This window comes from Lissotriton helveticus, chromosome 1_1 (assembly GCF_964261635.1).
Source record: "Lissotriton helveticus chromosome 1_1, aLisHel1.1, whole genome shotgun sequence".
NCBI lineage: Eukaryota > Metazoa > Chordata > Amphibia > Caudata > Salamandridae > Lissotriton > Lissotriton helveticus.
The window spans coordinates 3,453,936-3,473,689 of record NC_136057.1 but is presented as its reverse complement, the minus strand read 5'-3'; positions in this window follow the sequence as shown (position 1 = coordinate 3,473,689).

Below are 19,754 nucleotides of genomic sequence, written 5' to 3'. Positions count from 1 at the left end.
ACGCACAAGCGTTATGCATCAGCTTGGCGTCGATGGAGTGGTTGGTGTTCTGAACAGAACTTGGATCCCGCTTCAGCGGATGTTGCTTTAGTGGTTAATTTTCTTGCCTCCATTGCTTCCTCAGGTTCTGCTTACAGGACAGTCAATGCCTTCCGTTCCGCTGTTTCTGCGGGCCACGATTTGGTTGACGGGAAGCCTATTGGGGAGCACCCCTTGATTTCTAAATTGCTTCGAGGCATTCGGATGCTTAAACCGCCTTGCCCGAAATATGTAGCACTTTGGGATGTTTCCGTTGTCTTACGTTTTCTGGAAGCTTGGCCTCCCAACCCTTCCTTGTCTCGTAAGCAACTTTCTGCGAAATTGACGATGCTCCTTTGTTTGGTCTCTTGTAAACGCATTTCAGATGTGCGCGCATTAGACCTCGCAGGGCGTTCGTTTTCCCCGGACGGGGTCACTTTTACAATTTCCCGGCACACCAAGAGTAATATGTCTTCGGTGTCATATCCAGCTTTTCCTCAAAATCCACAGTTATGTGTGGTGCAATGCATAAAGGATTATGAGGTAAGTACTGCTCCTTTTCGACAAGATTTGTCTGGACAGTTGCTGATTGCTTTGCAAAAACCTTTTAGGCCTGTGGCGCCGGCTACCCTAGCCCGTTGGGTACGTTGGCTCATGTCTGAGGCTGGCATTGATGTCTCCATTTTCGGGGCTCATTCCGCTCGGGGTGCCATGGCCTCTAAGGCTTTTACTGTTGGTGTAATTTTGTCAGACATTATGAGGGCCGCTGATTGGTCTTCCGATACTATGTTTAAAACGTATTATTTCAAACCTATTGTAGATATTGCTTCTGTGGTGGTGAGTCGGCTTTGAACAAGCATAATCTGAGCCTCCTGTCCTGCCATAGAATTAAAAATTTGCAAACATTCGTGACAAGAATTTTCAATTCTATTAAGGACACGGAGGCGAGGATTATCCCACCCAAATGTACTTTACTGCCTGTATCATGTCTTTTTCATTGCTATGGCATGTTTTCTTGCACTTCTTTCCCTACCCTTTGTATATTATCTTATGGTACTGGGATGGCATATTACGACTATGCTTTTCTTTTAGGTTCTGACCAGAAGTGAGTTCCTCCAGTCTTCTCCTGACCTGCGGTCAGTCTTTCGGATGCTGGACATGTGGAATCCTGTCTGCTCCAGTCTCCTGTTCCTTGGTTGTCTGGGATTATCACCGTCTGGTCGTTCTACTGTTGCCTTCGGATGTTTCCTTCAGGCTGTTCTTCAGTTCACGTGAATTGACTTTTTATTGACTTGTTTATTTTACTGGACAAAGAAAGAGGATGTATTGCCCTCTATGGTTCTTTATATAGGGACTTGCTCTCTATGGTTATGTAGGTGCTCATGGGAGTTGTAGTTTTTCGTTTCTTTACTGTATTTCTATTGGCTGCTGTTTGTAGAAAAGAAATCGAGAAAGCATAATCCTCGCCTCTGTGTCCTTAATAGAATTGAAAATTCTTGTCACGAATGTTTGCAAATTTTTAATTATGCTTAATACTGGAACGTTCCAATTTACGATTCCATTTTTGACACATATGCCTCTTTTTCTGCCGATACACAGGGGAGTGGCACAAACGTATTGAGACATCAAACACTGACGAACAGTAGTGGACCCGCAACGTAGAACTAAGTTAATCTTCACCTCGTAGACTACTCATCAACGGTAAGCGGTCCTATCCACCTTTTTTCCACGCACATTTACGTGCTTAAAATAGAAAGTTTGCACGGACTTTTTCTGATCTCAGCTCCGTATTGGTATTACAGAGCATACTTCGAGTTACACACCACGCGTTTTGAATAATCAAGCAAAACCCGCGTCTGACTCTAAGGCAGAGGGACCCCCTCTTCACTGACGAATTGTGAGGAGTGGTAAGAGGCCATCATGGTTCATTTAATTGCGAGACGGAATTTCTTATTCACCAGCACAACCGCATAGAGGCATGAACACATGAGATCACTTTTAGTTAATTTGGCACAACATATCAGTTGAGCACGGAATTTGCTTTATTTTTCACTCCATAGGGTTCATTTTTACACACTCTTCTCACATCTCTTCTCACACTACTTTGCACATACTCTCAAACTGTTCTATTATTTTCTTTCCATGTTGCTAATTTCGGTGAGTGCAAACCCTAATTGAAATCTTGTAACCGGTGAAGGTTTCAGCTTTTATAGCAGATTGAGACAAGAGTTGACAGACGCAATCTTTTGTGTTTTAGGTTTCCTGCGGAAGATATTATTGGATGTTACTGTTGGATTTTGCATTAAGTTGAGTTTTTCCCCTGACGAAGGGTTCATTTGTTAGAACCCGAAATGCATTGGGACCTCTCTACAATCTAAATTAACTTGAACTTATTTCATGTTGTTTTCGTACTGCAACAGTTTATGTACATCCCATGATAAACCAATTAACTGAGGTTAAATTACCTTGTTATCACAGCAGATGGAAATCTGTATGTTTTTCTTTTGAAATACTTATATAAAAATGAATTTGGTTACGAATGAATATTTGAATTAATTTGATTCACAGTTCTAAACTTTGTGTATATTAAATAGTTGAGACGACCTATTGTCGTCCATTAAGCTGTGCACCGTGTTTAGACTTTGGTATTCCAGAGCCTTTCTTTGATTCATATACCCTGAGTGACAGTGGTCTAATCACTCAACACACGGCAGCACGCACATAGAATAAACTTTGATTTCACTGGCATTCATCAAGGTTTACATTCTAAAGTAAGGTGTGCAGTTACACTCACTTTCATTGCACCATATACACTCCAGCATCAATACTGCGCTCTCACCATATGCACTCCAGCATCCACACTGCACTGTTACCATACACATCAGCCTCCACACTGCACTGTCACCAAATACAAGCCAGCATCCACACTGCACTGTCACCAAATACACTCCAGCATCCATACTGCACTGTCAACAAATACACACCAGAGTCCATGCTATCACCAAATACACTCCAGCATCCATACTGCACTGTCAACAAATACACACCAGAGTCCATACTGCGCTGTCACCAAACACACGCCAGCATCCACACTGCGCTGTCACCAAATACACACCAGCATCCTGTTAGAAATGGGATTTCTGGTTGACTAAGGCTTGCGCCAAAGTCAGGCAGAAACCACCTTTCTACGTCAGGGCAAGGAAGTCACCCGCCAAGATAACCCCTGCTCACCCCCTTGGTAGCTTGGCACGAGCAGTCAGGCTTATCTCGAAGGCAAGGTGTAAAGCGTTTGCGCGCGCACCTAGCATCAACACACAAGGCCCACCACAAAGGAAACTCCACACAAGGTTATATATAAAAATAGCCTTTGTATTATACCAAACACATTAGATAATAAATACACACTTTACAAGTGCCATAGGCATGGGCATAATTTACAGGGGATCATATATATAGGACAGTGCCACATGGACCACTGTCAGGAATAAGTACTTTTAGAACTAGCACTTTGTAGAACATAGAATACTTGTAGGAATAACACTTAGCACATATAATAACTGTAGCACCAAATAGCAAATGTAGCACACAACCAGTACCCACTGGTAACAGGTAAGTACCACCTTAGGAAAATATCACGCAGGGAACCATGAACTCACTAGTACTAGGAAAAACAACCTCCTAAACAAAAAACACATTCAGAGGTATAGGCACAAAGACATTATACATGATGCATGAAAACACATTAGGTAAGTCACCATTGCGAAAATATCACATAGGGCATAAACATGTACCCCACGCAAGAGTACAACACCAGAACTGTCCCCCCAGGCCAACTGGCCTCTCAGAGGCTGGCACGCCCTTTGTCCAAAATGTCAGGGCAGGCTGCGAGGGCAGCCAATGAAAGTTCTCAAAGCCTAAACGAAGCAGATGCCCACTAAGTGCTGGGCAGCTGGAGATCTTCTCTGGGTTCTGAATAACCCTGGTGCCCAAAACAATCGTGGGGGCCTCGTGGCCTCAAGAAATAACTGGGGCCTCAGGAGCCTCGTGGCTCTGAACAACAAATGCCCCCTTTGAGCCTCGTGGGCTCTAAAAACAATGCTGCCCGCTGCCAACCGGGGCCACTCTACCCTTAAAAATGCCCCCGAGACGTTGTAGTCCCCCCTCTAGGGACTCGTGATCACAAAATGCCCCCTGAGCCTCTCGTGGACTCTGAAGAAAGCATCGTGCCCCTGGGAGCCTCGCGTGGGCTCGAGGAAATGCCGCACACATTGGAGTCCCCCTTCTGGGGACTCAAAATAAGAATACCCCCGAGGAGCCTCTCAGGCTCGGAAACTATGGTGCTGCCCCAATCACGTCGGAGCCAACAAATGCCCCCAATGCGCGTGGGAGTCCCTCTATGGCCAGGGATTCCGACGCTGTGCCTCGCTCTTGCTCTTGCCCCCCTCCTACCTGGCAGCTCCACTCACCAGACTGCTCGCGGGAGGCGGCGGGGGACGCTGGCTGCCTCTTTGGTCTGCCCGAGCTTCTCTCAGGCTGGGGGCTCTTCACTGCTGTGTGCGGTGCTCTCCAGCTGCCGGGACTTCCTGGGAGGCAGGTGGGCTCCCGTCCTCCCTCGGTACTAGTAAGAAGTCCGGGGCTCTCCCTTGCACTCGGAAGCCCCGGGCAGGACATGGCAGGCAACTTTCGGGTACAGGAGCGAGGGGTGGGCTCCCGTCCGCTTCCTGTTTACTTCCGCTCCCTCACCAATGACGCTGCGGGAGGCTCGGCCGGCTGGGCCAATCCCAGTGCGGCCTTAGGGTGACGCCGGTGGCTGACTTCTTCGGGAGGAACTCAGCCTTGGGGCTGCGGCAGTGACTTTCCTGGGCAATATACGGGGTAGGCTCCCGTGTCAATAATTAACTATAAAGCCCCTAGCGGGGTGGGCACCTGCCAGGGGGAAGTAATAAAATTCAGACAAATCGCGGGCCAAATGCAGGGTGGGCACCTGCTCTGGAAAAAGAGGCACAAAGGGGGATCCCCACGCCGGGGAATCCCTCGAGGTAGGGCTTTGAGGCTCCAGGCTGCAGCAGCCAACAGCAGCGTTCCTGGGCAGGCAGAACACAGCGTTGCAAGAAAGTAAAAGTACAGCGCTCCCAGGCGCTCGGTCAAAGTCCAGTAAAAGATCTTTTAGCCAGGCAGGGGGTCAAGACTGGGCCCAGGGGCCAGCTCACAGGGCCCTCCAGGCAGGGAGGCAATCCCAGTGGCGGTCCTCCTGGCACCCAGCAGCAGCAGTCCCCCTCCAAGATAGGATCACGCAAGAGAACCCTTTGTAAGGGGTCACAGCCCCTTTTTATACATATAACTCCTTTGTCTAGGCTGCAGGGCAGGGACATCAGACACTCTACAGGAGGCAGAGCCAGCATTGCGCGGGGTAAGCCCAGCCCTATTCAGGTCCCAGGTGCACTCCTCCCTCACATCACTCATGCAGATCTCTCCACTCACCACCGGGGCAGACCCATCATGACTCATTGAGCAAGGCTCACCAGCCAGCTCCAGCCAATCACAAGCCAGACAGCCAATTCACATAATTTACAAAGACATGCCAACCTCTAGAAGTGGCACTTCCACACTAGACCCAATAACGCCGCACACATCATCGCGCAGCATTTAATCACACGAGTCCGCACATACCAAACTCGCACCTGCACTCCCCACGCATCAGGAACTAACATGGACACATACATTCCCCATGCATTCCTATGGGAGGGCAGGCCAACCTCACTACACGCACACACTTTACCCTGGGACACAGTGGTAAAGTGCGCAGAAGCAAAAAAATCACTAGTCACATATCAAAAGCAAAAAGTTTAGGGGTGAACCTGCCAGAAGAGCCAAGTCCAACACATCCATACTGCGCTGTCACAATATACACTCCAGCTACCACGCTGCACTGTTACCATACACACCCGCATCCACACTGCATTGTCACCAAATACACGCCAGCATCCATACTCCGCTGTCACCAAACACACGCCAGCATCCACACTGCGCTGTCACCAAATACACTCCAGAGTCCATACTGAGCTGTCATCAAATACACTCCAGCATCCACACTGCGCTGTCACCAAACAAACTCCAGCATCCACACTGCGCTGTCACCAAACACACAGCAGCACCACACTGCGCTGTCACCAAATACACTCCAGCATCCACACTGCGCTGTCACCAAACAAACTCCAGCATCCACACTGCGCTGTCACCAAAGACACAGAAGCACCACACTGCGCTGTCACCAAATACACTCCAGCATCCATACTGTGCTGTCACCAAATACACTCCAGCATCCACACTGCTCTGTCACCAAATACACTCCAGCATCCACACCGCGCTGTCACCAAATACACTCCAGCATCCACACTGCACTGTCACCAAATACACTCCAGCATCCACACTGCTCTGTCACCAAATACACTCCAGCATCCACACCGCGCTGTCACCAAATACACTCCAGCATTCACACTGCGCTGTCACCAAATACACTACAGCATCCATACTGCGTTGTCACCAAATACACTCCAGCATCCACACTCCGCTGTCACCAAATACGAGTACCAACCACAGTGGCTTTTTTGTCCCAGGCTCCGGACCAAGGATTACCATCAGCCACAAAAGGACCAGCAGGAGCCCACGGGCAACAAGGCGAGGAAAAAGAAAGCAGATCTCTACGAAGTGGGAAGCAAGTGACCTAATAATTAACATTTCATCCAAACAACTTACAACACAACAGACAAAAGTACTTAGTAAAGGGTTATCATTCGTACCAACCAATACTCCCAATAGTATGAAATTGGAAACATCGGTATATAGATTTATGAGAGCACTACGTCTACGTCATTTCTTTACCAATGTGGTCAATACAGAGCAAAGGGAGCAGACTTTAGAACAAGTCAAGTTCAAACCCAAAAGTACTTTTCAAGCTACCATTTCCCACAAGATGCTGGATTCATTCGAGATCTTGATTAAAAACGACATTAAGGCTTTGGATTTAAATAAGGTCAAACAGCAAAATTTAACAAAACATGATAAAGTGACACTACAATCCATATCTAATTACCCTAAACTTACAATTCAACCTGCAGACAAGGGGAGTGCCATCGTTCTGATGGACACCTCCTTCTATCATCAGAAGGTTAACCTACATGTCATGGACACTGACACATATTTACCACTGGAAACTGATCCTACCACAGAACTCCTAAAAATATTAGAACAACTTTTACAAAATGCGATAGACTTGGGGTGGATTGATGATCCCACGAAAAAGTACCTCACTACACCTAATCCATGTAGACCAAGGCTGTACATGATCCCTAAGATCCAAAAGAATCCCATTGACCCCCTCTTCAGACCCATTGTCTCAGGGTGCGGGTCAATTTTTGATCCCATCGGGAGATATCTTGACCATTTTGTCCAGCAATTTGTACAAAAATGGACGTCTTATATAAAAGATACAACAGATTTTTTGACCAAACTTGACAACATACAACAGGACATGCAAGACACTTGGCTACTTTGTACAATAGACGTAGTAGCACTCTACACCTCAATACCACATGCAGCAGAATTGGAAGCCATGGAGTGGGCATTACTACAACTGGAGGAACTTAACATAAACAAGGTATTATTGCTTCAACTGTTGAAATTCTGTCTGCAAAACAGTCATTACATTTGGAATGAGAAGTATTTCGCACAACTCACCGGAATCTCCATGGGTTTTTCGGGGGCGCCTACGTATGCTAATATCTTTATGGCCCTATTTGAGCATCAACACTTAATGAGTAACAACACATGGTGGTCTAAAATCAGATCCTACTGCCGTTTCATAGACAACATTTTTTTGATTTGGACAGATGACCTTGATACACTTGAAATGATGTTGAAACAATTAAATACATTTGATCCAAGAATCCAGTTCACTCACAAAATCAACAGGAGGGAAATTGAATATCTGGATGTCACAATCACTAAAACAACTGATGGAAGAGGACTCAGCACCAAGATATATTCCAAGACAACAGATCGCAACAATGCATTAGACTATTCCAGCTTCCACCCGAGGAGCCTCATTAAAAATCTCCCTTATTCACAATTTGTTAGAATAAAAAGGATTTGATCTGACCCTCAAATATGTCAAGCCAAGATCGAAGAATATCAAGATAGATACAAACAAAGAGGTTATCCCGATGCCATAATACAGGAATGTGCTTTAAGAGCATCAAAAAAAGAACGCAAAGAACTATTTGGACCAAACATAGCAAAAAAAAACAAATTATCTAGTCTTTGTCTCTAGATAAACCACAAAGTCACCTGCAATTAAAAAAATAATTAACACTAGATGGGAATTATTGGCCAATGAACCTGACTTCAATGATATCTTCAAAAACACACCGATCCATGCTTACACAAGAGGCAGAAATTTACGTGAGATTTTGTCAAAGTCACCGACAATGGATTGTAACAAAGAATGGAAAGGAACCGTAAAATGTCACAATTGCACACATTGCAAAAATGCCATCGTAGGCAACGTCTTGAGACATCCTTCCACAGGAATACAAATCCCGATGAGACACACAACGGACTGTAAAACACACAAGGTGATGGACGGAATGTTGCACAATGGCAAAACATTCACCCCCAGTCACAGATCTGGGTTTAATCCATCGTTATTTTGCTCAGCAAGCCACCCCAGTTCAGACATGGCCATATGCAAATCAGTCTTGACCCTGTGCCTCATGGGAACAGTCCAGCCCGAACTGCCAAGCCATGTCTTCCCTGGACCGGAATCAAGCATCCTAGGACCGGTTTCTGGCTATCAGCCGTCTTCAGCCAGGATAGCTTGACTCCAGTGGCTTAGTGAGCACGGGACTCACGTCTGGGCATACACTTCCCACATAGGGTTAACAGCAAAACACACAAGGTGATGGACGGAATTCTGCACAATGGCAAAACATTCACCCCCAGTCACAGATCTGGGTTTAATCCATCATTATGTTGCTCACCAAGCCACCCCAGTTCAGACATGGCCATATGAAAATCAGTCTTGACCCTGTGCCTCATGGGAAAAGTCCAGCCCGAACTGCCAAGCCATGTCTTCCCTGGACCGGAATCAAGCATTCTAGGACCGGTTTCTGGCTATCAGCCGTCTTCAGTCAGGATAGCTTGACTCCAGTGGCTTAGTGAGCACGGCACCCACTTCTGGGCATACCCTTCCCACATAGGGTTAACAGCAAAACACACAAAATGATGTACGGAATGTTGCACAATGGCAAAACATTCATCCAGTCACAGATCTGGGTTTAATCCATCATTATTTTGCTCACCAAGCCACCCCAGTTCAGACATGGCCATATGCAAATCAGTCTTGACCCTGTGCCTCATGGGAACAGTCCAGCCCGAACTGCCAAGCCATGTCTTCCCTGGACCGGAATCAAGCATCCTAGGACCGGTTTCTGGCTATCAGCCGTCTTCAGCCAGGAAGTTCGGGCTGGATTTTTCCCATGACATTATATTAAACAAGGGCGGTTTTACCCAATCGAGTCACTTGGGACCTGGGTGCTGTATGATACAAAATAGGGGGTCCCAGTGATGGAGTATCACAAGTACACAAATGAACAGTATATAAGAACAAAGTTTTGAAAAAGAATAAATCACAAACAAGTACTTCAGCACACTGTTATTTAATCACAATGTGCTTATTCATGATACGTAAAGCAGATTACTAGCACAATTGTCATAGTGCCCCAAGGGAGGGAAAGGTAAGGGACGGTGTTTGTGTAAGGGAGGGATGTGCAAGGTAGGTCATAGTGAAAACATTAGTAACAGTACATAACTCGTAAAAGACTGATACAGCTGGCTTCAGAGCACTGAGCCAGTAGAATAAAGGAGCAACTAATGCTCAACAAATAAAAGAAACCATGTTAGTGATGCTAATATTTAATATATATAATGGTGGTTGCATCGACTGGTATGTAGTAGTAGCCGTCGACGTTTTGATGCCAAGACTATAATGGTAGGTATACGTCACACCTTAAAGCGGTGTCTTCATCAGGACAGAAGAAACCCAGGGGAACACTGATTTCTCATGGAAAGTTGGGCTGTTTAGCTCACAACACAGGCAGGAGAACGAAGAAAAAATACGTCCAATTAACCGAATGAAATTGCAAGGATCAATATATTGGATCCAATATGTGAATACCACGTTCAGTGAAATGCCAGAGTGGTCATCAACTATTATATTTTCAAAGTTGGCTCAAATCTTAGCATATTAGGAGGTAGTTATTCCATCCTAGGTATTTCATCAATGCAAGGGCCAAAAGGGATGTATCGGTGCCCCATCCAAGTGAAATGTCCGCAGCCGCAGTATTCGTAAGCCAAATGCACCTGCAATGGCACGTGTCCGCTGTGCGGGAATCGTAGTGGAACCTGTAACTCTTGTCATGGTAACTGTAGCCCTCGTTGTGGTTTTGAAGTTCTATCTGCATTCGTCCCAGCCTTCACTGTATGCTGACAGAGGCCCGAAGAGGATACGTCTGTCCATCAATCTGGGTGTGTGCTCTTAACGATGCCGCAGATCATTATTCTTCAAAAGTCCCCACAAGCTGCCTGATCCGCGTCTTTACAACTGCAACCGGCATTAGAATTGCCGGAAAAGACGCGGATCAGGCAGTACAACGGTACAACAGTACGGAAAGCGTTGGATAGCGTAGCGGTGAAAATTACTATTCCCACTCCAGAGAGTGCAACAGTAGGGAAAGCGTTGGATGGCGTAGCGGTAAACATTACAATCCCCACTCCAGTGTGTGCAACAGTAGGGAAAAGCGTTGGATAGCGAAGGGGTAAAAATTACTATTCCCACTCCATTGAATGCAACAGTAGGGAAAGTAAATACTTCATATATTAATAAAAATAAATTAAATATTAATACCAATTACAAATTAATTAAAAATAATTACCAATGTAATATAATATTATAATTAATCAATTAAAAATACAAATAAAAATTAATTATTAAAAATCATTACCTATTAATACAAATTAATTACCAATTAACAATTAATTAATTAGCAATTCAAAAATAATTAACAATTAATTCAAAATAAATACCAATAAATACAGTAAAAAATGTAATTAATTACAATTAAATTACTTCCCACCCTATTCCCCTATAAACCCATAACCCGCTACAGAAAATAAATTAATAAAATTAACATAATTATCAATTAATCAATTAAGTAAACTTAATGACCAATTATAATTGAATGACTTACCAATTAAAAATTTAATAACAATTAATTTCATATAAATACCAATAAATAAATTAAAATATTTAATTAATTATAATTAAATGACTACCCACCCTATTCCCCTATAAACCCACAACCCGCTACAGAATTAAATTACGCACAAATTAAATACCATAAAATTTATTACATAAAATAAAATATAAAATAAATATACAGTTTTCACACACATACTAACATAAAAAAAACTTTAAAAAATTAGATATTATAAATAAATCGATATATTTAATACCTATATTATATACTTCGATATTTTGACTTTCTATATTTATGTCAATCGATATTAACTTACTTACCTCAAATTCGATATTTTTGTTGACTATATTCTGTCCATTCGATATTTTGTGCATTCTATATTTTGACTTCGATATTACTGCAATTCTATATTTTTGACTCGATTTTTTTACTGTATACCGTCCGAGGCACTTGCCTCGACGTCAAGACGGGTGGCAAACTCCCTACAACACTGGTTTGCAAGAGACTTATGAAGTAACTCTGGTGCTATACACCCTGATTTTAGACCCCTCTTCACCTTAACCACTTTGATCGCGATCCCCCCTCCCCCGCCCACCTCGTTGCATCTGTGTACTAGGGACCAACCATCCTGTTGCAACACAAATGGGATTATGGTCACTAAATTCACTTGTCTGGACAGAAAAATCTGTAACCAAGGAAAAGAAAGGGGTAGATACAAAGGTAAAATCTATAAAGGTCTCACAACCTCTTCCAATTACAGCGGGAGTGATATCTTCTTTCCCCGGAGGCAACTTATTCATGACTGATATTGAATCAAATTCAAGCAGAATTGAGTTGAGCTCAGTGCCCTGAGGGGTGTGTTCCATACGCAAGCCTGATTATCGTGTACAACCCATGGCTTCCACTCCTCCTTGTCTGAAGTCCCAACACATGTGGATGTTAAAATACCCTGTTAAGAAGATATAATGCCAGTTCTGACTTATCAAGATGCCACCCCGCAATACTGACCCCAACTGCATTATGTTACGCTCATCCTCGTGTGTAATTCCTGCATTATAAAAATGTACCAAAATGAGTCTGCTTCTGCCACTAGACAGCAACATCACATGTACATTGGATGAATCATAAAGTGCAGAAACAGAGATGTCAAGGACAGCTAACGAGACAAAGGGAGTGAGCCGCCCTTAGCTCTCTGACAGGGATGGAATTGCTGGGAAGAAAATGGTTTTGTAGCCATCCAGGTGGTCAATCAATCAATCAATCATATCATTTGTAAAGCGCACTACTCACTCGTGAGGGTCTCAAGGCGCTGGGGTGGGGAATGCTGCTACTGCTCGAAAAGCCAGGTCTCGAGGAGTTTTCTGAAGGTCAGTAGGTCTTGGGTCTGCCGTAGGTGGATGGGGAGGTTGTTCCAGGTCTTGGTGGCGAGGTGGGAGAATGATCTGCTGCCGGAGGTCGCACTTCGAAAGCGGTGGACTGTGGCGAGGTCAATGTTAGTGGACCTGAGCTGGTGGGTGGGGGTGTTGAAGCTGAGTCGTCTGTTGAGGTACGTTGGTCCGGTGTTGTGCAGTGCCTTGTGTGCGTGGGTGAGGAACTTGAAGGTTATCCTCTTGTTGACCGGGAGCCAGTGCAGGTTTCTCAGGTGGGGTGTGATGTGGCTGCGGCAAGGGATGTCGAGGATTAGGCATGCAGAGGCATTCTGGATGCGTTGGAGCCGTCTCAGGAGTTTTGCCGAGGCTCCTGCGTAGAAGGCAGTTCCGTAGTCCAACCTGCTGTTGACGAGGGCCTGGGTGACTGTTCTTCTTGTTTCAGTGGGGATCCACTTGGAGATCCTGCGGAGCATGCAGAGGGTGTTGAAGCAGGAGGAGGAGACAGCGTTGACCTGTTTAGTCATGGAGAGGGTGGAGTCGAGGATGACCCATAGGTTGCGTGGTCGGTGGGTGTTGGGGCGGTTCCCAGTGTGGTCGGCCACCAGGAGTCGTCCCATGCCGAAGGGGTGGATCCGCGGATGAGGACATCCATCTTGTCCGAGTTCAGCTTCAGTTGGCTGTTCCTCATCCATTCAGCAAAGGCCTTCATTCCTTCATGAAGGTTGGTTTTGGCGGTGTGGGAGTCCTTGGTGAGGGAGAGGATCACCTGGGTGTCATAGGAGATGATCTTGAGGTCGTACCGACGGGCGACGTGGGCGAGCAGTGCCATGTAGATGTTAAACAGAGTTGGGCTGAGAGATGAGCCCTGGGGTACACCTCAGATGATCTCGGTGGCTTCTGAGCGGAAGGGGGGGAAGGCGGACGCTCTGTGTTCTACCAGAGAAGATGGTCCAGTCCAGGGCCTTCTCTTTGATCCCGGCATTGTGGAGGCGTGTTCGTAGTGTGTGGTGGCAGACCGTGACGAAGGCGGCTGACTGGTCCAGGAGGATGACGGCCGCCGTTTCTCCGTTGTCCAGCAGGGACTTGATATCATTGGTGGCGGCGATGAGGTCAGTCTCGGTGCTGTAGTTGCTGCGCAACCCGGACTGGGAAGGGTCCAGGATGTTGTTCTCCTTGAGGTAGCTGGTCAGTTGTTCATTGACAGTCTTCTCGATGACCTTTGCTGGGAACGGGAGCAGTGAGATGGGCTGGAAGTTCTTGAGGTCCTTGGGGTCCGCCTTGGGTTTCTTGAGTAAGGCGTTGATTTCGGCGTGCTTCCAGCACTCCGGGAAGGCTGCTGTCTCGAAGGAGGTGTTGATGACTTTCCGGAGATGGGGTGTGATGGCTGTGCTGGCTTTGTTGAAGATGTGGTGTGGGCATGGATCTGACGGAGATCCGGAGTGGATGGTGCTCATGATCTTGATGGTGTCGTCGTAGTTGATGTTGGTCCAGGAGAGCAGTCGGTTGGTGCGGATGGTGGTCGTGGGGGCAGAGGTCTCAGTGGTTGTCGGGGTGGTCGTGGCATTGAAGCTGTCATGGATGTCTGCGATCTTGCGGTGGAAGAAGGTGGCCAGCGAGTCGCACAGGTCTTGCGAGGGTGGGATGTCGTTGGTGCTGGAGGTGGGGTTGGAGAGTTCCTTCACGATGTTGAAGAGCTCTTTGCTGTTGTGCGCGTTGTTATCTAGACGGTCTTTGAAGGAAGTCCTTTTGGCGGATCTGTTGAGGTGATGGTGTCTGCGGGTGGCGTCCCTGTGGGTTGCGTGGCTGTCCGGTGTTCGTTCATGGAGCCAGATCTTCTCCAGCTTTCAGCAAGTTTGCTTGGAAGCCCGGAGGTCTTCAGTGAACCTGCTGGCTTTTTTTTGGTGTGACTATTGGAGGGTTTCTTGATTGGGGCAAGGGTGTTGGCGCAGTCGTTGATCTACTGTCTGAGGTTGCAGGCAGCGGTGTCGGGGTCAGTGGGGTCGGCAGGTGGGCTCTTGGCGAGGGTGGTGGTTAGCTGGTCTTCGGTGACTTTGCTCCAGCACCGTCGAGGCATCTATTGGGTGCGGTGGTGCGTTTCTTGAAGGTGAAGTGGATGCAGCGATGGTCGGTCCAGTGGAATTTGGTGGTGTGGTTGAAGGAGACGGAGAAGATGAGGTCAAGCGTGTGACCGGCGGAGTGGATGGGTGTTGTGACGAGTTGTCTTAGTCCGAGGTTGGCTAGGTTGTCAATCAGGATGGTGGAGTTTGTGTCGTTGTTGTTCTTGAGGTGGAAGTTCAGGTCCCCGAGGAGGATGTAGTCGGTGGAGGCGAGGGTGTGTGTTGAAAAAGTCGGCGATGGAGTCGCTGAACTGTGGTCGGGATCCAGTGGGTCTGTAGATGAGCGTTCCTCTGAGGGTGGTGTTGGGGTCGGTGTGGATCCTGAAGTGGAGGTGTTCGGCAGTGCCGAGGGTGTCATCTGTGTTGGTCGAGACTCTGAGAGTGTTCCTGTGGACGATGGAATTGTTCTCGATGGCCCAAGTTTCCTGGAGACGTATCATATCGAAACTTTTCACAAGTGCCAGCCATCCAGGATTATCAATCTTACTTGCCAGCCCTGCGATGTTCCAGAAAAGGAACTAACACCCTCCGTTCCTACTCAATACCTGGTCTGGGGGTGGTTATCTGTTTTGTGTTAGGCTGGATTGCTTCCATTTCTGTATTACATTTTTTCTTTTCCACCTAGCTCAAATTTCTCTGAGATCTTTTGTTCAGACGCTTCTTCCATTTCAATGGGTTTTTTGATATATAAAAGACAGGAGGCCTGGCAAGAAAATATATTTTATTCTAACTCATGTTAAGGTGTTTAAAGTTTAATTTCTGGTACTGTATTTTTTTAAATCAACAAATAAGCTTCAAACTTTTCAATTAAGTTCACTTACCAGAGCGGAGGCATAGTGTCTCTCTCAGGTAGGGCAATACACCGATCCAGGAAGAGGAATCTTCAGTTCCAGGCTTGTCTCTTGGACATGTGTAGTCCTGTCCACCGGCTCCTCCTTGTTTGTTATGTTGGTCACACTGGTTCACTGCTGTGGGGTAAAAGATGAGGGACTGATTTAAAGAGAGAGAAGGTGAGAGACAGAGACTAAATAAGAGGACTCAGAAGAAATAGAGCTACAGAAGAAAGATAAAGGGAAAAAGGTAAGAGAGTAAAAGAAAGGTGAGGACAAGAGAGCCAGAGGGAGAAGCTGAATAGAGAGAGAGAGACAGACAGAGACAGAGAAAGAGACAAAGAGTTGAGAGGAAGACTGGAGGAGCATGAAAGACACAGAGCAAGATAAAGGGAACAGAGAGAGAGAGAAGAGGGAATGAGTGAAACGCAGATGGAGAGAAAGAAACAGTTGAAATAGAAAGAGGAAGCAAGAGAAAGAGAAAGAGGGGTACAGGCAGAAATGGATCAAGCAATGGAGAGATAGAGGGGGAAGTGGAAGAGAGTGTGAGTAATAGTGAAAAAGAGGTAAGGAAAACGAAAGTATGTAAAATATTACTCTTGTAGTATTATTCCATTATAAATCCCATTACTCATAAACACTTTTGTAAATCAGCCATAATGTGTTTTTTTAATCCTGGTTATATTGACCATAGGCACAAGATGGGAGGGAAAGGATAGAAAAACGATGACTGAGAGAAATAGAAAAAAGAAGAGAGAAGTAGAAAAAACTGCTGGGAGAAAAAGTGTGGCGGAGAACCAGAGACAGAATGTGAAAAAAAGGAAGCCAGGGACAGTGAAGGAAATGGATAAAGAAAGCCTGAGATAGAGATAGTTAGAGGGACAAGGAAGAGTGAAAGAAATGGAGATGGAGGAATCAAGAAATGGAGAGAGGGAAAAAGAGAGGGAAATAGACAAAAAGAGTGAAAAAAACAGTCACAGGCTCTACCAGCCCCTGCTCTGGCATGAAACTGGACAAAGGACATGGGTGTAACCACCCCTCTTTCCTGACCCTCCTATAGGTGGGTCCCCAGATTCTGTCCCACCCCTTCCGTCGGTATAAAATAGGAACCCCTGAATACAGAACTTTAGATATTACCTGCAGGAAACTCTGCTACAGAAAGCAAGTACTTTGACTATCTACACTGCGCTAGATGACTGGAGTTACTCCCCTGCTTGGCAGGCATCAAAGACGCATCTGACCGGTCTGCATCTCCGAAACTACTGAGGACTCTGCAGACCTTTGCAGTACAGGAGGTGAGTTCCTGTGGTCTCTGAGGTCGAACAGTGCCCACAAGAAGTCTAAGGTCCATATCCCTCTCCGATACCGTGCAACCCGAACCCCTGGGCACCACAACAATTTGCAGAAGCATCAGCTTTGAGGCAATCTCTGAGGCTGAGCTTTGGGTTACTTATAGCTCTGACCCTGAGCAGTAATTCCATTGAAGATTGCCGGCCTACACTCTACTAGTGTTCCGTGAGCCAGCCCTTTCAGTTTCCACTCAAGGTCCCGTTGCGATCCCTGGTCTGTTGACATGTGGGTCCCTGAGAAAGAATCCTTAAACTACAGTGAGCTGTCCTGGTTGTTCCAGACGTGTCCTGACTCTCCATTGCTTGGGGAGTCCCCAGGGCCTTGATTGTCCGCACAGAAGCATCTTTACTCTTCCTGCGTGCGTTGCTGTTGCCAAGGTTTGTTGTGTTCAATCTGAGCACCCACACCCCAGCGCTCGACATCCTTCGTGGGACAACTCGCATCCAGATCCTGGTCTACGTTGATATCTCCTGGTCCCCGTGGCTGCAGAGTCAAGCTTCTCTTCTTCGTACCTGAAGCACCCAACATTGGGCATTCACCTATCGTGCCCCTGGTCACTGGCAAGTGTCCTAGACTCTGTCCTCTCTGATTTCAGGTTTTTCCCATCTCCGATCCAGGCTAGACTCGCACCGGACACTTCTCTTCCCAGCAGCAGCACTTCTTTGCACGACGCCATTGAAATCGACAAGCATTTCCGACACCACTTGACCCCTATGCACCCAGCTCATCTGGGTTAGATAACACACTAACTCCGGTACTGTCAAGGGTGCTGGCCTCAGAACTGTCCTAGTTCCAAAGGGTTTGCTTAGAGTCCGCTCCTAAGTGTCCTTATTCTTTAATTTTCCAACCGCAACTTTCGCATAGCATTGTATAGGGCTCGCGGTTGTGTTCTTACACTGCACGTGTCCCCCATGGGTCTCCTGTGTCACTACCTTGGGTGGTCCCAGCGAGTCTACGTGCTCTAGGCAATGTGTCTAGTCAAGTCGTGGTTCTTATACCACTTACTTAGTATTTGGTTCAGTCCCCCCGCCCCCCCTGGGCCTATCGTGTATTGTGCTTATTACTGTGTATCTAGTGAGTGTAAATTGTGTTCTTTGACCTCTAATCTCATAAAGAGATTAGTAGGGACTGTTTAGAAATAAATACATATATGTTATATATATATACCTGCAGTGGATCTCCTTTCACTTGGTCATTCAAGAGATTATAGACTGGTAAAACAAACGGCTTTACATTTCTTCAAGACTTAGCCTGAAGGCTGCTCTCCATAACTACCACTAGGATAGCTTTCTTCAAAGGTTGTCTTTAACCTATCATCAATAAGGGTCAGTTGGACTGGTGTAAGCTGCCCACTTTAATTAGTGCACAACATATACCAGGTCAACTTCTCACAGAGAAGACCTGTTCAGGTGCTCCTTGCCACCAGGAGCGCTGTGAAGGTGTCCGGCTTAAAACACTTGATTCATGCCCATCATTGTAAAAAGGCACCCCTACCGTTGCCCTAGGACAAGTGGGTGAGTGACGGAGTCGGCGACTCTGAGTTAGAGAAAGTGTCCCTCTTTTTTCCCCTTCTCGGATGCCTGGTTGACATGGGCACAAACAGAGGGAGAAAATAACGCAGTGTTGAATGAGGCAGTGCTCCCTTAGATCAAGGCGATCCAGGAGCCCCTTTCTTCTGGCCCATCCGCGCTTGAGCCCCGGCCAATTTGCCCTTCTGAGTTTGAGCCCCTTTTTGTGGTTCCCTCTGTGCCTGGAGTGGCTAGGTTCAATTTGCATCCCCGACGGAGGAACAGTGCACCAAAGGAGAATTCAGATTAGTAGGGATGGACTGCTAAGATAAAGAATAGGGTGTACCTTGCCTGTGGTACCAGCAGTAGTTTAGGGACTGGTGCATTGTTCAGACATACAACAGAGTAAGTTTGGTGTTCTTCCCTGGAGAGAGGTGCACTATCCAGAGCGATGTGGGATCCCGCAGCCCCATCGAAAAGTGCTCAATAGCCCCACCACTGAGGCTGTGACGGACGCTGGGAACCCTTGCCCATTTCCTGTTTTCTTGTGATTAGCCCCATTACATTTCTCTTGCTCCAATTACTATTAATCCCTTTGGTAGGAAAATAGCTGATGAAGAGCAGCCAATGATTCTTGTTACTCCGCCAAAAATAGCATGGACCAGAAAAAGAAAGATCATGTGTGTTATTTTTGCTATTCTGTTGATGATCATTCTCTGTGGGGTTTTGTGAGTTTTAGAGCATGTTCATAGTGTACCCCCTCCCCATGGTAAGAGTTTTTCCCCAAAAAGAGGCACGAGAATGGTTCTGAGTAATACATTTTTGGAAGGACATAAGAGATTTTTGGGTGATGGAACAGCTTGTTACCCCACTGATTCTGTCACTAGTCTATGGACTGCTTATCCTTTGTCTTTGGTCAACTATACATACACTGAACCACCAGGTTTTGTTGAGGTTAAAGGAGAGTTTGGCTTTGGGTATTCAGGTCCGTGTCTGTATCATCCCAAACCAACTGGGGAGGGTTACCCAGGCTGTGATAATATTGCGTATTGTGATAATTTCTATATGGAAGAACAGAATATAACATTGGTGGGTTGGCATTACAAAGAACTGACAGTCTCCCGGAAATCTGGTTATTACCCTGTCTTTTGTCCTATTATTAGTAGTACTGACACTGTATTGTATATAAATTGTTCTGGGATGGTCTTATATAAGCAGACATTCCCTTTGGTACATCCAAAAGATT